We start from the raw sequence: 16,000 nt of genomic DNA, 5'->3' as shown, positions 1-16,000 counted from the left end.
CATTAGCCTATATTGTTTCCATCAACATCCCTAAACTTTGGCTGCTACTTTTTTGACATATTGTTTTCTTTATGGATGATAATTATGTTTCTATCCAACCACATTTGCAGACATATGAATTTAGGCATGGTCGGTGAGGTCTGTTTTAGAATTTGGTTTGTTAACAAAGTTTTGTTCATATTTTTTGTGCCATGAAGTGAACATATCTACTCACATTGAAGGTAGATCTAACCAAGGAAAAATTTAATGTGGCCATGCCAATGAATGGTATTATTATTGTTTTTAGTGTTTTTTTTAACTGGTGACACTCAGGCCTCAACTATAACCCCATGCTTCCCGCTTACTCTGTTGCGTGGGAGTCCACAATGGCCATTTGTGTAAGCTGGGGCATTCCTTCAGTTTTTCCTCTTATTACAAGTGAACATGTATTTAAAGGTTATTGAATTTCCTCTAATGTCATGGAAAGGGTGGTCTACACTATACTTACAACAATATTTTCTCATTTATCTTAAGACAAGCATTTGTGAAATATGTAATAATATTTTTTTCATAAGATGATGGCTTGACTTCTTAAAGCTTTAGAATCATCGGATTTAGCAATGTTTATATAGCAATTGGTCATACGACACTTTTTCTTGTTATTAATATGCTTTTCAATGCTCAACGCATTGGTTCTTTTGTAAATATGAAGCTACTACCATGATATGGTTTCCTCACCTAGAATCCAATGCATCCAAATGGATTTATGGGTGTTATTGTCACTTCCCATAAAGATTTCTGCCCACATATGGATAAATTCTGGAGCTCACCATGTGGCACAAATGATAGTCTCATTGTAATTATGTTGGAATATGATAAAGTGAGTATTCTATTATGAAAAACACCATATTATGATGCAGTTTCTTTGCAATCAGCTTGTTTTGAAATTCATTTGCTAATCTTTTAGATAATTTTTTGTGTATCATTTTTTAAATTTCTACCATCATATGAATTTCATGAATAATGGACTGCTTATTGTTGTTAAATAGATGACTATGCAAGATCTACCTCCAAATTCAACTATGAAGGATTTGCTAGACAAAATAGCTTATGTCAGTTCACTTTTAACATTATATGGTTTTCCAATACAAGAGGAGTTGAGGCATTTGAGCCATAGACTTTGGAAATGTTTCTAGTAGGGATTCATATGGTTTTTAATGTTGTGATTATTTCACCTTATGGTTATTTTGGGCAAGCAAATGTTTTAGGAATGCTAGACAAAACACTAGTGGACAGGTAAAATCTATAAAATGTATCCCTACATTTGAATCTTAGGGAAAAAATAATATGATTGTTATCATTTAAATGATCCATATCTCTTGGAGCCCAAAAATCCATTTGCTTTGGATAAGCTTTATCTATAACCTCAAAAGAAACCATATTATAAGCTGAAGGACCATTATGTCCTCTTGAGTCTTGAAAAAGTATGATGGAATGAAACTAGGTGAGGACCAGATCCAAGTTTACCATGTCAGAACCTAGGTTCATTAAGATGATGATCTTGGTTTGAAGATATCCACTATACAAACTAGGACCACCCATACTGCCATCTCTCTTTCATCATCAAGACTAACATACTGAGGACCTGTAACCTGTGGAGGCCCATGGTAGTCATTGCAATGCAATTTATTAGAATACATGCCTTGTCCACAAGTTTTTATATTTAATCTCTGCATCCAATGTGGTCATTTCTTATTATGAGATTTACCACATCCGAAAATGGCATCATTCACATCATTTTGAAGAAGTCTACAAAGGTCAGCATAGTTTTTTTCACATTTAGAAGTTCCCTCACATTTGTTGATTTCTGAAACTCAAACACTTTCATAGCAAAAACATGCAAAGTCAAGCAACAAAAATGGTCCACTCTCTTTTCATATGCTGATATTAGAACGAAGTTTTATTAGAGGCAATGTTTGTTTTTTGTTTTGATTAGGAAAAGGGTTTGCTCTTGGTTTTATGTGACTTTCAATTTATCATATGTAGCATGTTGAGAAATGGGAAAGAATAATGTGTGACATTTATCTTGCAGAAATTGATGCTAAATGAAAGGATACAGAGTTTAACCAAGCTACAGTTCACTTTGGTAAAGGCAAAGGAACATCTTAAAAAGTTGTCTAAGAATACACCATATATAGAGTTTGAACATAAAAAATATATGGATTTTTCTTTTGCAGATATGTTCTTTTTTCTACCCAAGATATCATAGCAAGAAAAATATTGATATTGTAGAAATTGTTTGAGGATCTCATTGAGGTTGTCTTTTTTGATGCCATGCTTAATTGATACCTTCTCATATGTTAGGAAGACTTTAAATATGAATTAATATGTTCCTGAAACAAATAAGATTCAAATTTTATAGATATAAAAGATAAAATCAAATGTTAATTCCTTCGTTTGATTGTTACTTGACTTTGTTGTGGGCAAGTTACAGGAAATGTGATTGGAAAAGGGATGGGGAGACAATGCAGAGCATGTCTTGGATATGATTCATTTGTTGTTAGAGATCCTTCAGGCACTTGAGCCATCAACTTTGGAAATGTTTCTAGTAGGGATTCCTATGGTTTTTAATGTTGTGATTCTTTCACCTCATGGTTATTTTGGGCAAGCAAATGTTTTAGGAATGCTAGACATGACATTGGTGGATAGGTAAATAGATTTTTTATAATTGCAATCTCCATTCCATGATATCCTCTCTTTATTGTTTGATTGTATTTTGAACATTTCTTTTGATTTTGTCTTTTCCATTAACTATGAAATAGAAAATACTTTGTATCATGTCCATTTAAACAATAATCAAAGCTTGAAGATGAAATTAGTATTACATGATATTGATTGGAATCCTTATAGCTATTTTGTGTTTAAAAAAATTCATGACTATAAAAAAAGTTTACTTTCATGTTATTATTTGAGCACATGTTGTTTATATACCTAACCAAGTTCAAGCATTAGAAAATGAGATGTTGTTGTGAATAAAATGACAAGAATTAAACATCACACCTTAGATTATTTGTTTTCACAAGTTATCTACAGCTTTAGCTTTTTAGCATGTAACTTAGTTGGCATGATTATGCCTAAGCTTTCCTTGAAGGTTGAATACTAAGTTACTAAAGCGTTATTTTATATGGCGACATTTTATTTGCTTTGCTTATACAGGGCCTCTAGCCACATTATAGTGGCCACTATCGCCCAACTGAATAAAACTTGTTCGAGTTTCTTGCTTGTACGGGGAAAAATGGCTTTGACATTGCTGATGTTGAGGTATATGTCATATAAACTCTTTATAGTCTACTTTATTTTATATTCTAGTGTTCATTTTATTTAATGTTTTACACTCTGCATTGTATATTCTTTTGTTTTTAGAAAAAGAACTCAGTATTGATGGTAAGAAGCAAGAATTCAAGAAAGAGGCTGAGAGCAATAACACTGGAGCGACAAATGCAAAAAGAGAGAGACAAGAGAGCTAGTCTAGTGATACCCTTAGAGTCAATATCCCACATAAGACACACATATAGAGAATGACGGTCAAGTATTCAAAGTTGGTGAATTCACATGCAATTCCTTGGCAACACAATGATAATGTTTTGAAGTGATGAAACATCATTTCATGTGTAAATTGTAGTCCAACCAATATTAAGTTGGAAACTCATATTGTAATACTTTAACATTTCATATAATATAATTTATGTGGTTGAAATTATTTATAGTTGCACTTGATATTTTTTAGTATTGTAATTAACATATGCAACTTTGTGTTTTCATATTAGATGAACATGCACATTGTATGACATTTTTTAAATTTAGTTGCAAAATCATACTAATTAATTTATGTTGATTAATAATGAACACATAAAATCAATCTAAAACTACTAAATTAGTAGGTTATATTGATTAATGATGAACACAAATAAAATGAATATACAACTAAATTAGTCATTTATAATGATTATTAATCAAAGTAAATGAAATGAATATAAACTACTAAACTAGTCGTTTATATAATGAATATGAAACTACCAAAAAAGGATAAATGACTACTGCAAATGATAAATTTGTGATTACAAATGACGACTAAATTTTTCATATATATGACTATTAGTAGCTAATTTACAGTATCTTAGAACATGACATAAATTTAGACATATTTCTCTGGTCACTAATTGGTTTCAAACGATGACTAAAATTTACATATATATGACTATTAGTAGATAATTTAAAGTATCTTATAACACGACTAACATTTTGAATATATTTATTTGGTCATTAATTGGTTTGCTCGGGTGATCATATAGTAATATATTTTGTTGCATATTTGGTCACTAATTGTGGCAATTAATGACTAAATATACCACTAGTTGATAAAATTGAGACAACCGATTAATGACTAAGCTAAAAATGACCAAAAGTTGGTCGCGTTATAAGATACTGTAAATTAGCTACTACTGGTCACCGACTGAAAAATGGTCGTTTATATGAAAATTTTAGTCATTTTTTTAGTAATTAATTATCCATTTTGTACTAGTGCCTACAGATCAACAAAACTTGTTTTTCTCTTCATATATGCATCACTACATACCAACATGGAAAAGATGAGTTGAATTTTGAGAAAGATGATCTATCTATTGCTAATGGCTAGATCTATGGAATGGAATGCCTTCTAAGCTATGGACAAGTTAAGAAATAAAATAAAAATTGCAGGTTCTTCCTAGAAATCATAAACAATGATCTATTTAAGCATGGAAACTACTCTATGTAATGACAAAAAGACAAACTCTATTTTTGGGGATGTTAGATTGGGGCCCTTTAATCATGATCCAACAAGGGAGTTGAGGAAGGGGCCACTGTCACAAGATTTTTTGAATTACTCTCCTTCACTACTACACCACTGATCTACTTCTTCAAACTAATGGAAAGAAGATTAAGTAAGCATTCAAATACTTGTTAAGCTAAACAAAAAATAAATAACTCCAGCATCTAACTATCATTGAATCTAAGAATAAATATACAAAAAGAGGAACTTTTGATGCTAGGGTTGGGTCCTAACCCAACAGCTTTAGCCCTCTGAGTTAACTTAGTGCTGGATCGTAGTCGAATTTCTCATTATCATCAAAATGTCAAATACAACATAGCAAATAACATCCATAATGTTTCAACTAAAATTGCCTCTAGCCTACATCAAAATATCAAATCTTAATGAGTCCCTTGGCTCTCTTATTTATACAAATTGAAGCTACCAACAACTTCCTAAAAAATAGGGAGACTTGGCTTCCTAACTCAAGAATAACTTGTCTTTGACTATCACTGGCTTGGCTGCCAATGAACTTGGCTTATTTGGCTGCTAGTAACTTTGAGATGATGAGATATGGTGGAGGAATCTTCGAATGATTTGAGGAGTAAAGGAGGGATACCAATCTCCTAAAATCTCTCTTGCTTGTTCACCTCGATTTCTTGCACTTAAATTAGCCTAAAGCTGCTCCAATCCATGCATTTAATACATATTAGGCCACATGACATAGAAACTCACCTTTACCCTTCTCACTAAGAAAAATATAACAAAATATGTAAATAAATGTGAGAAAAATCAATTTTAATAAGCAAGAGAGTGGCATTGTGGCCCATATAGTTTACCTATTGATGATCCTCATCAGTACCCTCAAGAGTGGCTTCTAGTTAAAGAAACTTGTTGGGTCAGTGAAAACACGGTATTGTTATTACCTCCACTGAGGCTCAAGTCATCCTATGACATTTCTGCTCATTGATAGTCATGCTTTTCGTTCACTACATGGGATTCTCTATCTGGGTTTTTGTTGGGGGTCATGTACAAGTTTTTGGTAAAAATGTAGGAATAGATATCCTCTCAATTGGAGCAGAATACCATAATTTGACAACATGAATTTGTACTCTCCTAGACTAGGGTAGGTCAAAATTGTAAGATAAAACACTACCCAAAGAAATACCCCATTTGTAATACAGATCTCGTAAGGAATTTTAAAGTCTAAACAATAATTTAGCCTCTTTTATATCAATGTGTGATGATTAAAATTGAAATAATATTTTATGGTTTTAACAATATAGTGAAATTGGGTAGAATACCTGATGTGGTGTTTTCGGATGAGAACACGAGCATGATGGATAAAATTGGCCATGCCCAACTTGAAGACAAGTCTGAAGGCGACGCTCGAGGAAGTTCTTAATGGTGAGAGCTAGGATGTAATGGAGGTTTCTTTGAGTCTTGTCCAAGAGAGAATACATGTTCATACACCGTATCAAGGCTTATCCTTTGAATATCCAGTGAGGGTTTTTCTCATCCAACATCAGAATCATACGCGCAATTGTTCATATGTGAATCAACATGTATTGAACCCTCTAGAGTTTTCTCTCATTTCACCACAAGTATTCCCCACCAATTTCATCTATGCATCCAATTGATCCTTCTCCTAGGGCCTGAGGCTTCTTAAACATCTTCCCATCTAAAAACATTTGAACAGTTATACAAAATTAAAACACAAAAACAAAATCTTATGAAAGGAAAGGTGAACGAGGAATGAGGAACAAATATTGTTGAGTATTTATTAATTCTTTATTTCATGAATATGTGTGATTGTTAAGTTTATTCACCTTTTATTTCATGAGTATGTGTGATTGTTAAATTTATTCACCTTGTTTCCATCACTTATATTCCTATTGTGTTATTCCTTTCCAAAGAAAAACAAGCTCTCCTTGAAGGTTAATGATATAATGTGTTTTCTCATTCCATTGTAAGAACACTCTAACCATGAAAATATTTGCATGTTGTGCACTATGTATTGTTAAATCCAATGATTGAATTATTACTTTGTGAAGTGTTGAATAATACATTATATTGATTGTCTTTTCGATATTTTCTTATATGTTTTCATTTGAAATATGATATAACAAACCTATGGAAGTATAGGTATCATTGAAGAAAATGAAACAAAGATTTGGTTTATAGACAAATACATGAACATTTAGAAATATCACATGAGTGAAATATTGCATTGTATGCCCAATAAAATATTTTTCAAATTCACTAACCAATGAGTGAGATTTTTGTAGCATCTTTAATTCTTTTGAGTTATCCTCTGTTGCAATAGTGTGTCAAAGTTTTTGATTCTTTTCTCATAGATAAGATAGTTCATTCATGTCCTAGACCTTGCACATATAGTGTTAGTATCTCACAAGTTTTCACCCCTAGATTGATAATTTAATTTCTAGGGTTTCAGTTAATTAAATTGACTAAAACATCTTACTCAAATGATGTGCGCCACAAAACCAAACTATTGTGTCATGTGATCCTCCTATTTTTCACAGGTTGTGTGCCTCTATTGTGCACCTCACTCACTTAGCCAAGTCATGCTAGTCATGTGCCCCCTCAATTCATTTCAAAGTCCCCTTGCAATCTACGATAGACTTAAACTCACACTTCTTCATTTTCTTGCAATGTCTGCATTCATCTTTCCTCCTCTCCACTCGAATCATGCACTCAACTATAGTAATTTTGGTTCATAGTTGAACCTATATCCCTCTAGATGGAGACCAAATTTTGAAATCTAGAAAGTGCTAAATAACCCTCACTTATTAATCATGAAAAAACCAACAATTTTTCATCAATGAAGAGTCAATTTCAATGTTGTGGTACTTCCTTACACAAGACCAACACGAATGGTTTCTCCTTTAAAAAATATTTAAAAAAAGAAGACGTAAATTGGTGTGGTCATCTTCTCATTGGATAGCCCATCTTTAGATAACATCTTAAGGAATAAAAAATGAAGGTAATATGCCAAAGATATCACTATTTTCTCCACATCCATTTTTTTATTGTTACTCCAATACTTCCATTTTATCATTATATCCATTATCAAGTTCATTTATCTATTTTCCATTTCCCCAACTAAGTGTTATTTTCATGTGGAATTACCTTACCTTCTTACTTAATTATTTGTGTGACCATTTACCACATTTAGTCATTTTCCAAGTTGTGCATAATACCATACTTCATATTTTTCCATACATTCATGTACCCATATTTCATATTCTTTGAACCCATACTAGCTATGTGTATTTCCACACTTTGTATTTATTTGCACATTCATGTACTCATACTTCATATTTCTCCACACATTCACTCATGTACCCATTCTTCATATTTCTCCATACCCATACTAGTTATGAAGAATGCAATAATTTATATTTCTCTACACATTCATGTACACATACTTCATATTTCTTCATACCCATATTTCATATTTTTCCACACATTCATGTTTATCTATACAACTAATATCGGTGAGGAGATCAACATATTCGTATTTCTGTGCACTCATTTTACCTTTAACATTTAGTAAATTTTTTTCACATACCTTATTTTTCCGCATTTCTCTTAACATAAATTTTCTTCTCCCTTTCATTGGTGCACCTCATAATGGCATGTGGCAACAAGGTGGACCTATCTCTAACTAGCATTCAAAAGGTATTGGTTGAATACAGATGACTAAGTAGTGACTTGGTACAATGGTAGGCATTAAGATGGCAACCAACAACTATATTATCCATAAGTTATGCAAGGTTCGATGGCTCTTTCTACTTCATACAAAGATAATATGAGGAGCCCATTTCTTTATAATTTGTTATAAATTCCCTCCCATGATGCATGTGGGGTAAATAAGGTTGATTTATAAATGAAAGCCAAGATTTAAGTGGAGTAGATCAACAATTGTTGAGTCATTGTCTTCCAGATGCCATATTTTGAGCTCTCAAGGTCCAAATTGAGAAAATGAGAGCTCATTAGAAAACTAAAGACATGAAGAAGAAACTGGAAATGGTTTTCATGGTTGGAATAACAATTATCAGGACTTAAATTCCCAAGTAAAATAAGATTCCTTACACAATTTGATGATTTACAAGAGTGCTACCTGCAAAAATGGTGACGTCAGGCCACTCAATTACGAAAATAATGTGATGGTGGTTTGCAAAAATAAAGGGATTGGAATAGTGTTATTAGAGAAGGATATCATGGAGACCTTGAGAAATTCCAATCTATTCTCACAACATTTACCTGATATAGTTGCTTTTTGGGTCATTTTGAAACTTCAACATGAGGATCTTTTCCGCTCTATGAATATTGTATCAAGCATTGTTTTTCTCAAGATGATGAACTATTTGCAAATGCTTGAGTTTCGAATCAAAGTGTTTTACTTTGAAACAATAGTGAATGAACCTATAGTTGTGCATTATCCTATTCTGGAGATGTAAGTTGCTTGAGCTAGAACAAGTATATTAAGTCTCAGATTTCTAGTAGTGATTATGAAGGCATTGTTACTATCTGGGATGTAAATACTTCTTAGAGTGTCATGATGTATGAAGAACATGAAAAAATGAGCATGGAGTGTGGATTTTTCATGCACAAAGCCAACTAGGCTCATCTCAGGGTGTGATGATGGAAAGGTCAAGGTGTGGTGTACAAGGCAAGAAACAAGTGTTCTCAATATTGACATCAAAGAAAATATTTGTTGTGTTGAGTACAATCCTGGATCAAGCTATTATATTGTGGTTGTTTTAGCAAATAATCACATTCATTATTATGACTTAAGGAATCATATTATTTTAGTATACGAATTTAATGGTCATAGGAAAAAAAAATTTGCTTCTATAGATAGTACATTATGTCTGTGGGATGTTAGGGATAATTGCCTTGTACGAACATTTAAGGGGCACACTAATGTGAAGAAATTTGTGGGGTTTACAGTCAACTATGAATGGATAGCTTGTGTCAATGAAATAAATGGGGTGTTTGTGTATCACAAGGCTATTTCAAATCTTGTTGCTTGGCATCAATTGAGTAGTCAAAACTTGGATGACAGTGACGATGACACATCACATTTCATAAGCGTTGTTTATTGGAAGAGTGAGATCCCTACAATGTTAGCTGCTAATAGCCAAGGAACAATTAAAGTTCTTGTACTTGCACCATGAATTTCAAGTTTCTCATATAATTCTTCATGGCCTTTCCTAAATAATAGAGTTGGAGAGAATTTTGAAATTTTTTAAATTAAGATTCTTTTTGCAAATTATCTCTCTGGATTTCTTATTGCCTGAGAATGTTGAGAAATGAGGTTGATGTGGATTATATGCAACAATTTTCAGTTTACCCATATTTCTATAGTGCCATATGCTTTTGCAAATTTACGGATTTTCATTAACCTCTAATAGAATAGCCATAGTATCTTCCAGTAATGCAGTATGTTATTACATGTTCTATATGCCCCTCTTAACACTAATTTGAAGGAATATCAACCTCAATTTTGGCAACTTATCTAGTTTGGGGCAAACCCATTGGTGAAGTCTCAAATTATGAAGACTAAAATGTTTTATAGGTGTTAGAGCTCAAGGAAAGGTTTCAGGTAGAAAAGTGTGTTAATATCTTCAAACACTTGAAGTGAATTAATCTATAGTATTCTCGAACAAAGTTGAATGGTGTCTATCTCTATTTCAACAGATAAACTTCTTCACTTCTAGCATATTTGGTGTTTTTTGCATTTCTATGACAATCACCTCTCTGATTTCTACCAAAGGATAAGTTCGAACATTGTCAACAAACTCAATATTTCGTTGAAGCGAGTCTTAATGATATTCATGGAAATAGTTTTCTCATTCCATGTGACAAATGCCTTAAGTAGTGCAAAGATTGTTTGGCCTCAAATCCTTAAACTTGTTTAAGAGATTAGAATATTTCATAAAGCCAAAAGAACATCATGTTCATTCATGTCCATTATTAATATCAATTACAACAATCTAATTTAATGTCATAACAAAGCCACATGACAAATTATGATTGTTATTGGATTGCATTAATGTGTTAAATGAATGTATATGGAATGTTACTTGAAAGCAATACATCACAACATGGTAACTTCAATACGTAGAGCTCACCACCTATCCAATGCCTTCATAACACTCCTCAAGTGATACGTTCCTTGCTTCAGGAATTGATAACGCCAATGCTAGACTAGTACAATGTTTGTTGGACACTTAAGTGGACCCTAGTTTACCAATTAAAGCCAAGAATTTTTTATGTTGTTGGGACCAAAACATGATTCTAAGGCCTTAGAAAAATAAAGAAATGACTGGCTAAACCACAAGTGGAAGATTGTTTTGATGATATAATGAAATATTTTCTAGCAAGGAAGCCCCACTGCTTTATTGGAGAATGGAAAAATTCAAGGATACATTCATGTAAGAAGACATCTTTGAAATTTTATGGATATAGTTTTCTAGTGAGTTTGTGTGAATGGTTGCATATGCTTGATGAAGCCCCACATAACCATTGAGGAAATAAGAAGACAAGTAATTCAAATCTTAAATCCAATAAATTTGGAGCATTGCGATCACTTGGTTAATCGAGCAATAAACTTTTAGGGGGGGGAGAACAATGGAAGGATACATTGTATCTAGTTTGTAGTAGAATTGTAATAGTTGTACTCAAAAGAAAAGGGCTAGTTTCAGAAGGGGTTCTGAGATAGATTAGTGAACACAAATCCTACAAGGATAAAAAAGTTGTTGGTGAAGGAAAAGTTATTTCCTACTAACCCATTGAGCATGGTGGTGTGAAACCTTTGATTAAAGAATGGGTTACAGTAGGGTTGGTAGAGATGAGAGCTAAAAGGATTGAATGATAACTGAGGACACAAAAGCTAAAAAGAAAGTTTAACAAACTTTGAGGAAGTAGAGATAAATAACAAATGGTGGTTGAGCTAGATAGGAGCAAATGAAGAAGGAAATGAGGGGTTGCAGAAGGAGATTAACAAAGAAGAGAGTACTGAAGTGAGGATGAGAGAGTTGGAGAGTTTCAATGGGAAAGGTGAGTTGGAAATCGAATGGTAGTGAAACAAAGGATTGATGATAAAATTTATCTCAATAAGGAGTAGTAGCCAATGCACCTCAATGAGGTCTGGTGAACACATTGGAGTGAGATTATCAGAGATATGTGATTACAAAGTGACAAGTTGGATTAGAATGAGACTGTGGATGAGAAATAATCAAATGAATGAATGGAAAACCATATCCTAAGGCCAAAAAATGTTTCCAAACTATTTATGGAGGATCATAACCTAGTAGTGGGCATGGCACTAAAAACTAAAAAAGTTTGCCTCATACCAATAAGATCCCTTATGCTTCTTAAATACAATTAGATAACACTCCACTAGCTTGTTAATAATGGTTCAAGTCCACCTAGTTATTAGCTTAATTTTGGAGGAACAATAAGAATTAGAGGAATTAGTCTCAACAATAGTGCAAGTTTGAATATTAGGAGTAGCGCAATTGGGATTTTTAGTTATTTAGAGAAAAAAAAGAGTTTCATGGGTTTTAGTACCTATGATTCTTTTAATTATAACCTAGGAGCATGTAGGAGAAATAATATTAGAGTGATGTACTATTTAAAAAATCTAGTCATATGTAAATTCTTTGGAAAAAACCATAATGATCCACATACCTTGATCTAAAGCAAACCCTAAAAATGTCATTCTTAAAATCTTGTGTGTAGTTACCTAATGTCATTCAAGTAGAATATCAAAATTACGTATGTTAGTAATGGTGTGATCATATTTTTCATTGTCTTAAAGGAACGTTTTCTAGACATGTACCCCATCAAGCATATATAATCCAAACATATACCTTTGAAGTAATATAAATCATCCTATGACTATCCTCAAAAGAATTCTCACCCATAGCCTTGGTGATGGTGTAAGGCTTGTATCAAAGTGGTGTGAGCTTCTTATGGGAGTTTGTAAATAATAAAGTATTCTTATCAACTTCATTCTAAGCATCCATCTCTTATTGAGTTGTGTTAAGGAAAAAGGAAAATAGGGCATTAGAAAAAGATACAGACACGTTCAGATTTGGAGGTTACTTTGAGGCTGAACATGACATTGTAAGTTGTAACCAAATATAAATTTTGTTCAAAATTAGCAACTTAAAATATACTTACCTAGACTGTTGTATTTTTTGTGAGTAAAAAAAAAGTTGCAATCAAAATGGTACACATGTAACTAAGTTTGGTGTGTGGATGAAATTCCATGCAAAGAAGGATGGCACTCCAATGTCATAATTTAGTGAACTCCCAAAGGGATCCACCTCTCCTACAACATGTTGGGAGTTCCAGACTCTAAAGAGGGCTTGTAAGTAGCTCCATTGAACTATGTAAGGACTTCCAGGGCCTAACCAACAATGTTAGGAAGCTTGTCAAAGATCTCCAGGCTACTAAGAATGCAAGGCTGAATAAGCCTTCATACAAGTGTTTCAGGCCTTCCTTATCCTTAAAAGAGGGAACTGTTCCTTTTAGCGCTAACACAACGCCACCTTTGTGGATTTATATGCTTATAACTAAGTGAAAAATTATTTATATGTATACACATACCCTGCTAAGCGGGAAGTGTCTTACGTAATCACTTCATATTAATAGAAGGGGTTGTTATGCGCAATGCTTCTAGGATTTAATGTAGATCCTTCCACGACCTATAACATTTCATAATGTCTTTGTGTTATTTACAGATGTGTTGTTAACAACACAAATAATCATTTCATACATATTATTGTTTTATTCCAAGGTTATATAATAATCCTTACTATCATGTAAAACATTACACATTATGTTGCTTATTATCTATTAGGAACAACATCAACAAGCACTTCACACAACACTTCATTCCCAGTCCAGAAGAACACACTTGCTTGACTTACTTAGAAGCCTTGTTTATTTTTAGAGATGCGACAAATTATTAAAATCCCCCATTTTTCCATAGGATCCATCCCCTCTTTTCCTTTTCTCTTGATGGATTTTCCATCCTCATCCTTGCTTCCTTGCCTAGTCTCGTCCTCCATAAATTTTCTATCCTCTTTCCTTGTTAAGGTTCTTGAGCATATGTGTCTATGTACTTTGTCTTGCAACCCATTTAATTTGGATCAAACCAATTCATTAAAAATTCCAACCATCATTTAATGGCTATCCAAACCATTCATATTTTTTTGCATAAGAAAACCTTAACATCCCAATCAAGTAATCCTCCTCCTCAGCTATGGAGTTCATGTACCTTTGACTTAGTCCCCTTTTTTAAATATTTACAATGCATTTCTATGAGAGAATCATGGGTGGGTTTATCACAAACATGCTTGGACCTCCCCTTTCCCCATTCAAGACACAACAAGATACCCCTCCTACTGTGTTAGTCATACCATTCAACTTCTCCTAATGTTATGAAACCCCAAACTTGGTCTCAATGCCGCTACAAATACATCCTTAGGCCCCCTTGGCTAAGGCCTTACATGAATTAGGGATTATGGGTTGTGATAAGAGAGCCCCTACTCCCCTTGTCACAACTATCAAGGGTTCCCCAATCAACTTCAATTGCATGATACAAAAGATAAATTGAGAGAAAAAGTTAAGGAACTTGGAAAATTGAAAGCAAATGTTGAGGAATTAATGGAATTAAAAACTACCATGGAGGTGGGGAAGGAAGATGGTGGAGTTAATCCAAAACCATCAAATAATGTAAGAATTACCTGTGTACACTATTTAATTTTTTATATATGTTTGACCTATGTTTGATAATAATGCTGAGTTTAACCTATGTTTTCTCCTCTTAATGTATCTTCTAGCCCTACAAATGTTGACATTATTAGTGTAATTATGTTTCGAAGCAAGCCATTCCTAAAGAATGAGGCAACATTCTCACTAGCGGAAAAATGGAGATCCAATTGTAATATGACTTTGGTCAACTTTGTATTGAAGGCACAAAAAAGGGGTCAAAAGGGGATGAACCTAGATATGGATAGCTTAAATATTGCACCATTCATGTAGTTAAGGACTGCTTGTGTCAGTTTCGAATAGACTTGGAGAAAACTAAGGGAATTTGAATGTTGTTTGAGCATGTTGTGGACAAAACCTTTGAGAAATATTGTAGACTTGTATGGGACTGTTACCCATAAATTTTGGTAAGAGAATGGACCAATGTTAAAGGATGATGGAAGCTAAAGGGACATCCTTCTATCCTCTTTTTTCTTTTGAGTGGACATGAATTACATTTGGGCCATTTATGGAGATGAACCTTACTTTATTCCTATGAACTTAGATGCATTCATGGAAATTAGAAGACCATATTGTTTCCCTTTGAAAGAAAATATGTGAAGGAAGTTTGGGTGAAATGTGATTGTCCATAAAATGTAGATCATATTTGGGGACCTTGCAGCTCTTTTCCTTGTACCCTAGTAGTGCTTTAGGTTTTATATAGATGGTAGAAAATAAAAACCTAATATGACCAAGAATATTAGTGATGGGGCACCTATATTTCGGGAGAAAGACCTAGGAGCTCTACGAGTTAAGGGGTTTAGGAGTCATGGGTTAAGGGTAAAGGGTTAGGGGTTAGGGGGTTTATCAGTTACAAGTTTAAGGGCTAGGGGGTTAAGGTCTAGGGGGTTTAGGGGTTAGATGTTAATGGATTAGTGGTTAAGGGCTTTAGGGGTTAAGGTTTAAGCACCAAGGGATTAAGGGTTAAGTGCTTAATGGTTATGGGATATAGGTGTTAGCAGGTTAAGGGGCTAGGGGTTAGGGGTTTAGGGGTTTACAGGTTAGAGGTTAAGGGTTAAGCATCAATGTTTAAGAGGATAAGGGGTTGGGGCTTAGGGGGTTCAGGGATTCTAATTTAAGGGTTAGGGGTTAAGGGGTTAGTAGCTTAGGGTTTAAGGGGTAAAGGAGTTAATGGGTTAGTAGTTATGAGTGTATGGGTTAAGGGGGTAGGGAATTTAGTGGTTATTGGTTAAGGGCTTATGGATTGTGATAATAGGCCCCCTAATCCCCTTATCACAACTATTGGGGGTTCCCCTATCAATTTCTCTTGTTGTCTTCCCTCTAGCCCCCTAGCCCCTATGCCATGAGGTCTTAAGGTCC

At 33.7% G+C, this 16,000-nt stretch overlaps 1 pseudogene; it reads left to right on the top strand.

Moving 5' to 3' along the window:
- The first annotated feature begins 3,557 nt into the window (after positions 1–3,557).
- On the top strand, positions 3,558–10,032 carry LOC149251964 (E3 ubiquitin-protein ligase COP1 pseudogene; annotated as a pseudogene).
- The last annotated feature ends 5,968 nt before the right edge of the window (positions 10,033–16,000 follow it).

The sequence above is a fragment of the Pinus tabuliformis genome, chromosome 7, assembly GCF_031772625.1.
Source record: "Pinus tabuliformis cultivar Carrire ecotype Pingquan chromosome 7, CPIR1, whole genome shotgun sequence".
In the NCBI taxonomy this organism is placed as follows: Eukaryota; Viridiplantae; Streptophyta; class Pinopsida; order Pinales; family Pinaceae; genus Pinus; species Pinus tabuliformis.
Note: the sequence above shows the minus strand (reverse complement) of the source record. Positions and strands in the feature narration are given on the sequence as shown.